We start from the raw sequence: 13838 nt of genomic DNA on the forward strand, positions 1-13838 counted from the left end.
ACACACACACACACACACACACACACACACACACACACACACACACAATCTCTCTATAAGCTCAGTGTGCTTGGTGTCGTAGCCCATGTCTATAATCCTAGCACTGGGGAGGTGAGGTAGGATCAGGAGCCCAGGGGCATCCTTGGCTACATAGTTCATGGGCTTGCTCAGTGGTAGGTCCTTTGTTCAGTGTTCATTATTTTTCTTTATGTTTGTTTAGTGTGTGTATGTAGTCCTGGGGATCACACTCAGTCCTGCAGACTTGGTGACAAGCACCTGTACTCATTAAGCCAGTTGTTACACAACCTTGATACCTCTAATGTTTACCATGTTCTTTAGGACACATGACATGTTTCACTGTTCTGATGACTGACAGCAAAGTATCCTTATCCACAGTCATGTGCATCCCAGACATCTTCCACTGCCAACTGTCTTAGTTACTCTTGTACTGTTGTGACGAGACCCCATGACCAAGAAAACTTAAAGAAAAAGTTCCTGGGCGATGGTGATGCACACCTTTAATTCTAGCACTCGGGAGGCAGAGGCAGGCAGATCTTTGAGTTCAGGCCAGCCTGGTCTAGAATGAGTTCTAGGACAGCCACAGCTACACAAAGAAACCCTGTTCTGAAAACCAAAAAGAAAAAAGAAACCTCAAATCCCACCTCCAGTGGGATTTGTCTAGGGCACACCTAACACTGCAACCCCTTAATACAGCTCCTCATGTTGTCAACCCCAACTACAAAACTACTTCACACACATGCTGAAGCTGATCCATGCCCACACACATATACATACACACTAAATACATGTAAAAACAATGATGACAGTTACTGATAAAGAACGTATGACAGTGCTTGTTTCCTTAGGAAAAACGGGAACCTCCCAGAATTCCAGAAGAAATGTGATTGGAAATCACTTTGTAAGTAACTTTAAAATCATCAGGTGAAAACTGTCATTTAGAGATGTGAGAGGAGAGGACCAGGAAATATCAGGAGAAATGTACCTGACCTAAGATATAACTAAAAAAAATCTCCATCTGAACGTATATTTGCTAATGCTTATGAAGCCTGGGCCTACAGGACCTGCGGACATCTTGAGACCTTGTCACAGCACTTTGCCACCACAGCACTTCATGTCTGTTATCTCTGCTCACTGACCGGGCCTCTGAAGAAAGCATGGTGTCAGTCATTCTGCCTGTACATTACCAGCTCTGACTGACTTCAATGCCATTGTCTTTATGCTTTTCTTGAGAATATATTTATTTTACATTTAAATTTTTAAATGCATATAGCAGAATACATAAATCATACTTTTATAACTTGGTGACTTTTCACATATATTCACATATTTATCTTCATGTATAATTCTTCTTAGAGAAAAAATTCTTCTAGTACTGGTGGCTTCTTCCACCAGTGAATTCAGAAAGTGTCCTGATTTATGACTTTCTTTGGTCTTCATGAATTGCTTCCATGTTGGACAATGGAATGAATCTGGGGTAAGCTAAATCTGTGTTCCTGGGCCATGGTCATATTTGCTGCCAAAATAAATTTTTATCTCTTGAATTAAAAAAAGGAAAGATAAAAAGAAAACCATCATTCAAACAATGCCTGAAAGATGGCTAGGACATAGACCAGTCATGTCCTAAGGTAACAGCCCACATACTTCTTACTAATTACAAAGAATAAAGGGTACTTTTACATAAAAATAGGAAGGAGAAAACACCATCTGAACCAAGAGAGTACCCTTAACGCATCCAATAATGGGTTAATCTGTCACTCACCTCTTGATGTGACTTACTGAGGACAGAGCACCCATGTCATACTCTTACTTAAACTTCCCACAGCAACACAATCAGACAAATGAAAATAATAATTTGCCATTCTGCAAATAACTAACTGGCTTAGATACAAAATCAATCAATCAATCAATCAATCAATAAAAAAAAATAAAAGAAAATAAAAAGAAAAGAAAAAGCCAAGTTGCAACTGCACTGCATTAAAAGAATTAAAAACCTGTCAGCTAAACATACGAAGCTGTTCTTGGTATCGTCATGGCTGAAATACAGAACTAAAAAGGACATTTCCAAAGGGCATGAGGAGATTAAGTGTGAAATACATCTCAAACACTGCTATTACATGCATGTCAACTTTTGATAAGAAAATTCTGGAGAACGTTTCTATTCTTAATAAAATGTATGCTAGTGTATGTGGGCGTGCCTGCAATGTACACACCCATTGTTCTGGGGGCTGCTAAAATACCCTAACTCCAAGAGTTAAGAGAACATGTAAAAAGGCTGCTATGCTATTGTGGAAAATTACAATGAAAAATATTCATGATTACTTTATCCATAGAAAAGATAATTGATTTATAAAACTAGTAAAAGCAGATTTTAATTTTAGTTGTTAAATGTCAAATAGTTTATTGTAAAATAAATTGCCATTAGAGGGTGATCTATTTTGTGTTCTTCACTTTCCTGAAAAGTGAAGTATACTTGTTTAAAAGATGAGTAAGAGGGTCAGTGACTGGTAAAGGCACTTGCCACTAAGTCTGGTGACCGTACTCCAGTCCCCAGTTCCCAGATGCTGGAAAAAAAGATCCAAGTCCTGCAAGTTGTCCTCTGACCTCCAAATGAGCGCAATGGTACATGAGCAAACAAACACAACACACACACAAACAAATAAACAACAAATGCAATTAATTCTTTAAAGATTAAAAAGATTCAAATGATTGTTGAAACATTTTTTCACTAGAGAAATTCTTAAAATTTGTTTAGTCATTTCAGAAAACCGCCAAAAGTAACTACGTAGAATAAAAAGACATAGCAAACTGTGCATGGCTCTAGGCTCAGCATTGCCATGGTAGTAGCTGTGAAGTCACTCTTCCTCAAGCAGTAACACTTGGAGGTGGGTGGGCTTACGGATAGGAGTGCACAAAGGCAGCAGAGGAGATTCCTGCAGTGGCAGTGAGCTTTTGTTTGCACGGAAGTTCACATGAATAGCACTTGTACTAGTCTGAAGAAGAAATAATCTCCACAGTCTTAAGAACTTAAGTGCTTGGCCTCAGCTCTTGGCCTTGTGTAGCCGTGCTGAGAGAAGTATGTCACTGGGTGCAGCCTTTGAGAATGTAAGGTCCCACCCTACCTGTAGTTTGCTTTCTCTATTTCATGCTTAGTTCGGGGTAGAGCTCCTAGCTTCCTATTCTTGCCAATATGCTTGTTACTTGTCATGCCTCTATTCAGCCATCATGGAGTCTTATCCTTCTGGAACTATAAACCCAAATAAACTCTTGTATAAGTTCCCCTGGTCATGGTGCTTCATCACAGCGATTAAAAATTAAGAGCACAGCATCTGCAATACTTGTTGGCTAAACTGAGACAGAAGGCAAATGCAAGGAGGCTGGTGGTTGAGAGGACAATGTTTCCATCTTCAGCTTCTCCTTCTAGCTTTACACATGGCACTTTATATCTTTCTAGCAATTTTATGCAAAAGAGGCAACACCTTAAAGATGGCTTTAGCTTCTTACTAAAACCAATCTTTCTGCATTGTAGCTTTCCTTATAACCTCTGTGAGAGCTTTAGAGTATCTATAAAACTACATTTCCGAGGAGCCACTTTGTGCCTTATTTAGCCTTCTTGTGTCTCAGTTTATGGGGCACTTGAAATGGAAAGTTACATCCTATCTCACAAGTGCAAGGCTTTGCCTCTTTGAAAAAGAAAACCTCTCTGTGCAGAATTCAGGGTTTTCTCTGGCTGTCCCACGGGAGCTAGGCCTACTGTGTAGCAAAGAGGAAGAATGTAGCAAAATGCAGCACCTCGCTAGAAAACAGCACAACTGCTTTTTTGTAGGTGTTTATTGGTTATCTCATCAAAGGGAATGAAGATTAATGCATGGATTGTTTTTATAAAGTATTATCCGAGTGCACACCTCAGAAAGGAGGCAAAGGAACAGTGGCTTCTGAAAGGGCACAGTATGGAGATAACACCTTTTAAAAAATATCCTGGATTAGCACACCAACTAACCCCTTAATTTAAATGATCAGCTCTGAGTGGCAGCGATGCCTGTAGTGCCAGCACTTGGGAGGGTAATGGAGGGGGAGGTCTAGTTCCAGGCCAGCCTAAACTACATAGTGAGACCTTGTATCAGAAAAAAGTTACAAGCAAAACCAAACCCACACACATAGCATGTGGGCTAATAAATTAAAATGCTATACTACAAAACTCCTTTGATAAAATCTCAGTCTGACAACTCCCAGTTCCAGGTGTCAATCAAGAGCGGATCCTAATTTCATTCTGCTTTATTTGGCTTCCCACATTAGCATCAGGTTTCCTGAACCTACCGAGAACTACCAAACTCATTAGCTCCCTGTTGGTACTATTCCCTTACTCTTGGTTCATCTTCAGCTCTGGTGCATTTTGATACAGATGACTAGAATACTCAACTTGCTATCAGATACGGTCTGCAGTCTTTCACTTCTTCTCATTCCATGTGAGATGGGGTTATAATAGCACATGTGGGCAGTGATGACAGCTCTGTGAGCTGAGATGTGGACCTTATGATAAAACAGGGGCACAGCCTTTGAAGGCCAGACCACAGAAAGTCTGCTCAGTGTTTCCAGGGTTATGATGAGAAAGGGACTGAATAGTGTGACCAGGTGGTCACAGTGATACCCTATTTTATTTTTGTGGCCATGCTCAAATTAAGGAACAACATCAATTTTTCCTTAAAGCTTTTGCACACTAGTAAAAAATGATAACATATGAGTTATTTAGAGTCAACTTTATCAGCTCTAAGCAGACATGAACCCCTCACCCTGTATCATAATATAGTAATAGCCTACTGTTCTACTGTCCTGCAGGTAAACTGGCCTTCCCTCCAGGGCCTCTAGGGTTCTGACAACTGTTTTTTTTTTTAATTAAATCTTTAATTTTTATATTAATTACAGTTTATTCACTTTGTATCCCAACTGTAGTCCCCTCCCTCATCCCTACCCAATCCCACCTTCCTTCCCTCCTCTCCTTCCATGCCTCTCTCCAAGTCCACGGAGATGGGAGGTCTTCCTCCCCTTTCATCTGACCCTAGCTCATCAGGTCTCATCAGGACTGGCTGCATTGTCCTCCTCTATGGCTGGCAAGGCTGCTCCCCCTTCAGGAAGAGGCAGTCAAACAGCCAGCCACTGAGTCCATGTCAGAGACAATCTGACAACTTCTTATGTTATCACCTGAGTCAGGGTGCTCGGTATATAACTCACCGCCTGCCACCCAGCCATGTCTCTCTTCTTCCTCTCTCTCTGATGGTTCCTCTGATTCTCTGTCTCCTTCCCCACTCTGTATTCTCCTCTTTTCTAAGCGTTTTCACTGTGTCAGATTCGCCTTTCCCATAATAAACCTCTTTATAACCACAACCTGTTGTGCAGTGTGTAATTTATATCATAACACCTACCGAGTCCCTGATATCCCACAATACATGTTTTTAAGGGAAGGGAGCTGGGCATGATGGAGCATCTCTGTCATCTCAGAACTTGGGAAGCTGAGGCATGAGGATCAAGACTACCAGACTGTTACAGAATGAAAGCATGCCATTCCCAGGAAAATGGACGTGACTGAAGATAACACATTAAACAAATTAAGCCTGTCTTAGAATGACAAATATTCTTCACTTTCTCTCATCGATTTCTCCTGGACTTTACAGAGAATACAATCCTGCATGAAGAACTGTCTAGGGAACATGGGGGACTAAAGGAAGGCAAGAAGGGCCTGAAAAGGGAGGGTAGAGGGCACAGGGAACATGTGTTTAATATACAACACATACTTGTATGAATATCTAAATTAAAGAGACTAGTCAGATTCTATCTCAAAAACACAGAGACAAGAAGGGTGAGAGGGAAGAGAGGAGGAGACAGAAGTGTGTATGATGTCAACTGACAAATACAGCTTGCTACTCCACCCCTGGCCTTCTCCCAGGTGCAGGCTTTGGTGGCAACTTTCCTTGAATCAGGTGGAGGATGGTGGGAGAGTATGTATGCATAATAAATTTATAATTGTGTGTTTTTCTCTTGGCAAAATCTTGATGGCCCTGATAAGAAGGTTCCCATTTTATGCACATGTGAGATGAGAAGTGTACCCTGTGGTTATCTTTAAGGGCTGGCTTTTTCCCAAGTTGAATGTGATTCAAATACTGAAGGAAAGTGTTTTGTTTTTTAAAATTTCAGTATTTCTTTAAGGAGAAATACTGAAGCTATTAAAGAAAATAGACCCTGCCAACTTGAGAAGCCTTTTCTTCCCAGTGTTTATACACGGAGGGAAAAATGAACTTTTCTAAGTGAGCAACTCTTGCCACTGGATCCAGGAGACCCAGGAGGCTTAGAAAGGTCCATCATGGCAGTCCTGTTGGCTGCTCTTGTCAGCTGAGATGTGCAAGGCTGTTCTCATTTTTTTTTCTGGTTTTATTCACTCATTGCCTCAAAGCACCAATAATCAGCACTGAGATGACACTGCTGCTACAGTCTGACCAGAAAGCCAAACCCCACACAGCCCAGAGGACAGGCATAGGCTCAGGCTAAAATGTCAATTCCAGATCACAGATTTGGCCATGACGAAGTGACCAACACTGGGCTTTACTTCCTGCCATGAGAAACTAGGAAAACCAACATGCACATAGGCATTTGCTCACACACACTGGGAAATAGGGGTTATGTGTCAGGGCTCAGAGATCAGGAGGGTGAGGCAGCTTGGACACTGTAGAGCAAGTTTCTCAAAAGGAAGACTTTGCTGACAGAGTGCTGAAACCTCCCTGACAATGCCCTCAGCACTGCTTAGGACAGTGCTCTGTGATAGAGTAATGTCTCCCAAGACTAGGTAAAAATGACCAGCTGAACTGTCACAGCACACATGCTCCACGCAAGCTCAGTGGAGAGCTCTCCTGAGGAAAGACAGCAGGGCAACAGCAGAGATGTCGAAGGAAATCAAAGTGACTTAAGTCCTGGTTCTTAAAGCACTCTCCTAGTACAATCGAAGACCTGATCATGGGGTCATGAGAGCAGGAGAGCTGGCCCTGCTCCTCACTGGATGCAGCACTTGGGAGAGCAGGCCCTGAACCTTGCCTGGGTAGCATTGTAGAGCTAGCTGGTCCTAGTGGCAGGGGTGTTGTGGAGGTTTTGGTTTATGATATGTAAACACGTTTTTATTAAAATTTTAGGTTAGGGACTTTAGTTTGTCCACACCTGTTAAGTGTTTCATGTGGAATGTGGTCTTTGCCAGGTGGATTAGTTGAATTCTGAGGATTTTGAGGGGTATAAATGTGACAGCCCAGCTGAAGAAGGTGTGGCTGCTTGGAGGAGTGCTTGCTGCTGGTTTGTCCTGCTACTGCATTTGCTGTTTGCTGATATGCTGGTTACATGAACTTCTGGATTTCTGGATGACTGATAGTTGGTATTGCCCAAAAGAATCCTATGACCCTATCTGGTGGAAAGTAGCAGAGAGAACTCCACCCTCTGTCCCAACTAAGCTTATTTCCCTCCTACCTGGTGGTGCTGGAAGGGAGGTAGAAGCATTTAATAACATTAAATAAAGTAGGTTTGTTAAAAAAAATCAAGGTCAGCACAGGGGTGTGGGTGAGCTGGCCCCAACGGTGAGGAGAGTGAGAAAGAGCTGGTCCTGACACTCATTTTCTGTGAGGTGGCAGGAATGATGCCTTCCCCCCTTACCCCTTGACACTTGTGACAGTCGGAAGAGCTGGCCCCAGGGTCCTAAGAGTGGGAGAGCAGGCCCTGCACCTTGCCTGCTCAACACAGTGGAGCTGGCCCGATGGCAAAGGCACAGATGAGCCAGCCCCAGGGGTGTGAGAATGGGTGGGCTGGCCCAGCTTCCTGAAGGTCTGCAGCACTTTGGAAGAGTGGGCCCTGTCTTGACTGGGCAGCACAGTGATGCTGGCTCTGGAGGAGTGTGTGCTGGTGAACTGGCTCTGAGGGCACGAGAGCAGAAGAGGTGATACTATCTTCTGCTGATGGCCACTGGGTGGCCTGGCCAGAGCAGTGCTGAGGAGCTGGCCCTGGTGGTGCAGATAAGGGAGAGCCAGTGGGCTGACCAGCTCAGCTACCACCCAGGCCCAGATTCAGGGCTTTGAATTGGCCCATCTCAAAATCTACATCATCTGTGAACTGTTGGGGCACATGAAAGGTCCCATCCTGCTGATCCAAAGCTGCAGGATCTCCATGACACAGGACAACAACAGGATAACTGGGAGGAGGTCCTGTGAGGATACAATACTGACGGCATCACAGAAGCCAGAGACCTTGAACCAGACCAATTTCAATGAGCATTTCCTAGTGAAGATGTATGGACAGAAGGGTACACTGTGTGACAAACTGTGACACTCTACAGCTTCCATAACAAGATGTTTTCTATGCTTTATTTTTGTGTGTGTGTGTGTATGTGTGTGTTTTATTAAGGGCAGGCTGCAAGGGCAGAGGGTGGATACAAGGGGATGGGGAGATGAGTGAGACTGGGTACGTGATGTGAAACTCACAAAGAATCAATAAAAAGTTTTTTTTTTTTTTTTTTTTTTTTTTTTTAATGTACTCTAGATATTCACAGGCAAAACTTAAGACAGGCTTTAAGGTGACCTAAAAGTTACTCAATGCCTATCAAGCTAAAACTCAGAGCTCTGCTGAAGGCTGAGAAGCCATGAGAGAGAAACATTTTATTGGGTGGCGTCAGTGCCACTTTTCACCTAAATTTCAAAATACCACTGAACACTTAGTGGATAGGGGAAGTAGAGTTAACAAACAGTGTAAAGATAAAAGTGAAATAATCTTAAAAACCACTGTTAAAAATGGCAGGAAAAGAAGAACTAAAGAGAAAAAAGGGACAAACAAGATATCAAGAGGATGGGTCCAAACATAGCTATGGCTACAGCCCCAGCTCCTCTGCCTTCTAGTTAGTACTCAGGGCTTTGCTGACTCAAGTAATTTGCTCCTTATCAACAGGGCATTGCAACTTTGAGGGATTTATTCTGTCTTCCTAGTCCTTTTTCTCTACTGACTGCAAGAGAGCAAGCTGCCATTTTGGAGAAGCCCAGGCGGCAGGTGTGGGGTGGCTTATAGCCAATAGTCAGGGTGTAGCCAAGGAATAGACTCTGCTGAGAACTACAGGCAAGCCTAAGAAGAGGCCGTCCTTAGCTGGCCTACTGATGAGCTGCAGGCTCCTGAGAGACCTTGAGCAGAGGTGACCAGATGTACCAGGCCTGACCAAATCCCTGACCTGCAGAAACGTATGACGAGACACCTGGGCACTGGTTTAGCCGTTACTGAGCCACACACAGTAATTACCATAAGTATCAGTGATCTAAATATTACAACTGAAAGATTATCAAGCAGGAGCAAGAAAGATTCAGTCCTATGTAGTCTATAAGAAACCATCTAAAAATACCGATGGTTAGGAACCGATGGTGATGCTAACTGTAAGAAAAACACTTTAGAAGAAGGCTCATTACCCAGGATGAGGATGTTTCATGATGTGAAAGATAAATTCATAAAGATACACATTTTTTTTTTTTAAAAGGAGTGCATAAAATCGGGACTCAAGGGGCTGGAGAAATGGCTCAGAGATTATGTACACTCATAGAAGACTGAAGTTCTGTTTCCAGGATACACATCAGGTGGCTCACAACTGGTTGCAATTCTAACCCCAGGGGATGGGATTCAGATGTCTTCTGACCTCCATACCCATGGAGGTCAGTGCATGTACCCTGTGCATACACACAGACACAAACACATATACTTAAGTAAAAAATTAAAATAAATCTAAAAAAAAAAAAAAAGGAAACCCAATTATAACTAAGTAAATTACTGTCTTCGTTTGCTTTCCATTGCTCTTTTTTTCTTTTCTCTTTTGGTTTTTTGGAGACAGGGTTTCTCTGTGCAGCCTTGGTTGTCCTGGACTCACTTTATAGACCAGGCTGGCCTTGAATTCACAGAGATGGTAGAACTACAGGTGTGCACCACCACGCTTGGCAAAAGTGACTTGGGGAAGAAAGAATTCATTTCAGCTTGTGGTCCATCATGAAAGAAAGTCAAAGCAGTAACTCAAGGAAGGAACTGAAGCAGAGATGATGGAGGATCACTGCTGACTGGCTTGCTCCCATGGTTTTCTCAAATTGCTTTCTTTATAATCCAGGACCATCTGCCCATGAGTAGCATTGCCCAGTATTGCTCTGGGCCCTGAGATCAATCATTAATCAAGAAAGTGCCTCCATACTTTCAATTTGATGGAGGCAGTTCCTAATTGAGGCACCTTCTTCCCACTTTGTGTCAAGTTGACAAAAATGAGCATATTATCTTATGAGAAACTTCAAACACATTAGACCAAGATTATCCTGAAGGATCCAGTCATGATGGCACACACCTGTAACTGCAGCACTTATGATGCAGACACACTGAGGATTGTCCCAAGCTTTAACGGCAGAGTAAGTTCCAGGCCAGCCAGGGTTCCACAGTGAGACCTTGCATCTAAACAAAGGGGACAGTTCAGTTATGCGTAAGGTGCCTGCTATGCAAGCATGAGGACCTGGGTTCAGATACCCAGCAACACATAAGAGCCAGACATGACAGCAAATATCCGTAACTCCAATGCTGGAAGTGTTGAAAAACGGTGGGTGAATCCCTGGAGCTCACTAGTCAGTCACTGTAGGCAAATTAATAAACTTCAGGTTCAGTGAGAGAGGTTCAGGTTCTGCTTCACACAGAACAAGGTGCAGAATAATTGAGGAAGACACAGACATCAGCCTTTGTCCTTTACATACATACATGTTCACACATGCATACAGACTCTTACATAGGCACACACACAGCGAATTATACTGAAAGAAAAAAATTCACAAAAATAATTGGCGGTTTTAAATTTCTGAATACATGGTGGAACAAGTGAATAGAAGATCATTAGAGACTGCAGACATTTCATAAGTGGAACTTGACATAAATATAACATTCTATGCTTAAGGGTACATGAGATAATCATAGTTGCTTATAAAATGCATACATTTCCATGAAAAAAAGCACATTTTGGAGAATGATAGTGCCATAATTGGAGAAAATAAAACCAAAACACTTTGTAAAACGACTTGGCTTTGAGTCACAACCCTCACGTTATTTAAATGTCAACATTTGAGTCTGAACTTGATTTCATTAGTGTAAGATCAAATTCTTTATCTTGAAAATCCTCAAAATTATAACATTTGTACATCCATGTAAAATCTTATATACTCTGAAGATGTCGGTGTAGGTGGTTTGAATGAGAAATGTCCCTATATGCGCACTATACTTGGGTGTGTTATAGAGACGTGTGGCCTTGCTGGAGAAAGTATGTCACTAGGGCTCAGCTTTTAGAGTTCATAGCCTCGCTCCACTTACAATGTTCTTTACCCTACAGATTTGTGGTTGAATGTGATCTCTTAGCCTGCTAGAGTAACCTGCTGCCAAACCTCTCCCAAACACTATGGACTCTCCCTCTAGAACTAGAAGCCCAAAGAATTGCTTTTGGTATTTTATTACAGCAACAGACAAGTAACTAATACAGTCCACACTGCTTCTCTGGAAAGAATTTGGCAATCCTGCAGGTACTCTATGTCCATGACAAGCAAGCAAGCACATAGTTACACAAACAGAGAGTTCACTAGTGCATCATTACATTCCAGTTCTTTAAAAAACAATGGCGACTAGTATACATGCACACGAGGGGGGGGAGTATTAAGATTTGATCTATTAAACATCACTGTTATTCCTGGTTTGAGAAAAGCACTCATCCACGTCTTTTCCAGTGTATATAGTTTACACAATGATCAGAAGCCACCCAATTTGATACAATTCAGGACAATCAATAACTATTTGTGACCAATTTATTACTTCATTTCAGATTCCTTCCTGTTCCTTCCCTCCACCCCAAAACTAGAACCATCTAAAGCATCCTGGGTTTCCAACAGAGTATGATGAAATGTATTTTATTTCTACTGCCAATCTGAAGGGTCTTGGTTGAGTACATTTATTTGTTTGTGTCCTTTAAAAAGTTATTCAAAAATTACTACCATCTTACAACAGAAATGGATATGGAGCCATAAGAAATTTCTAGTTGTACAGGATTCTTAACAGTTGAATTCTGTGGATTCATCTAAGGGTTAACTCATTAAAAAGAAACAGGAAAAAAAAGCTTTAAGGACAACATCTCCACCCCTACTTCCTAGTGTGGAATCCTGCCCTACCTCTGGCATTTCAGACATGCCACTCAGGCTTCCAGTGGGACAGCCCCAGGACTTCTAGCATTTAAAGCCAACTATAAACCCAACCAACCCTAATTACAGCTTCTCTTATGTAATCCAGTTTGAATCCCCTGGGTTCTGCCCTTCACATTTATTTTTACTTTTATGTGTGTCTGTGTATAAAAGTTACTATATATATATATATATATATATAGTAACTTTTATAAAGCTATGATAGCACACAATAGTATTGAAAGCGACCCAAATAAAAACAATTTACAGCTTTATCCACTGAACTTAAAGCATCAGGCAAAACAGCTGCCATCACTGAAAGATCTCTCAGAACAACATTTTAAGTCACCACAAGCATTCCTACTTTTGTGCATTTCAAAGATCAATGGGAAGCAAGTCACAGCAACATAAACATGTTCTTAATATCCATGTTTATTTTTTAACAAGTCATTTCTGGACCTAATCTAATTTGTTAAATAATCAAGTCATAATAAAAAAAATCAGACATGTAATTATGCCAGAAATCCTGTAATTAAAATGAAAAAAAGTTTAGATGATGACCTAGAAGACACCTCCTTAAACATTACAAACAGCTATTTTATTACTTTAAAAACCTAACATCTCCTTCTCAGCACTTATCATCCACATCACAAGCCTTCAGCATCGTAGTAACCACAGCTATTGACTTCACTTCCTCAGAATAAGAACACAGGAGAGAGAGAGAGAGAGCAGCTGTGCATCAGCCCTGGGTGGAGAGGCCTGTCGAGGAGCCTGCTGACTGGACACACCCTACTGGCACTCTTGCAAGTAGTCTGTGAAAATGTCAGCTTGGAGTCTGTTCTGGAGGACAAGGTCCCTAGAGGGCTGAGTGCTGGCCTATTTGTATTTTCACATGCTTCACAATCTGAAAGTCCTTCCTTGTAGACACTGACTGATGCCCAGGGAATGGTAGGACTGTGGGAACTGGCAGAACCCACAAGACACAACTTCCTGGGAAACCTGTGCCCACTGCTTTTGCCCACTCAGGGCTCAACAGAAAAGCTGCCTGTTAAGAGTTGTGAAGGTATATAAGCAGCAGGAAGAAGCTGTGTGACATTTTATTTTCTTTAAAAAGAAGTTAATTGTGGAAAGGGGAAGCAAAAACTACTGGGACTACTAAAAACAAAACAAACCCATCAAATTATAAAACATCATTGGGGGAAACTTATGAAAGTGATATCCACTTCTAATCCACAGAGATAACAGATTTTCTAAGTATCTATATGAATTCTGCACTGTTCTAAACACTACAGAGATTAACCTATTCTCCTGGCAAATCAATCTACAGAGCAGGCAGTAGGTGTGGCTCCCAACCTGTGGGAGGGAAGCAGGCAGAGGGAGGAAAATGCACAGCTAATAAAGGTCCAACTAGGAGCTAGCTCCTGGCTGGCATCAGAGTTGGTGTTCTGCTGTGTGCTGCTCCCTGGAGGTTTCTGCTGATCAAGCCCACAGTGCTGAGTGCTTTCAGGGTGCCCAGTGTGTTCTGAGAGTCATCTTCACATTGCTTGTCTGTATATGGTCAGGGGAACTGCTTTCAGAGGC

General features: G+C 42.0%; 1 protein-coding gene across 6 annotated transcripts in view; it reads right to left on the reverse strand.

Annotated features, from left to right (window-relative positions):
• The window catches only part of Mrtfb (myocardin related transcription factor B), a 165245-nt gene that overhangs the window by 74835 nt on the left and 76572 nt on the right, over positions 1-13838 (reverse strand). The gene's annotated exons all lie outside the window — the stretch shown is intronic.

This window comes from Psammomys obesus, unplaced genomic scaffold (assembly GCF_907164565.1).
Source record: "Psammomys obesus unplaced genomic scaffold, mPsaObe1.curated_primary_1811, whole genome shotgun sequence".
NCBI lineage: Eukaryota > Metazoa > Chordata > Mammalia > Rodentia > Muridae > Psammomys > Psammomys obesus.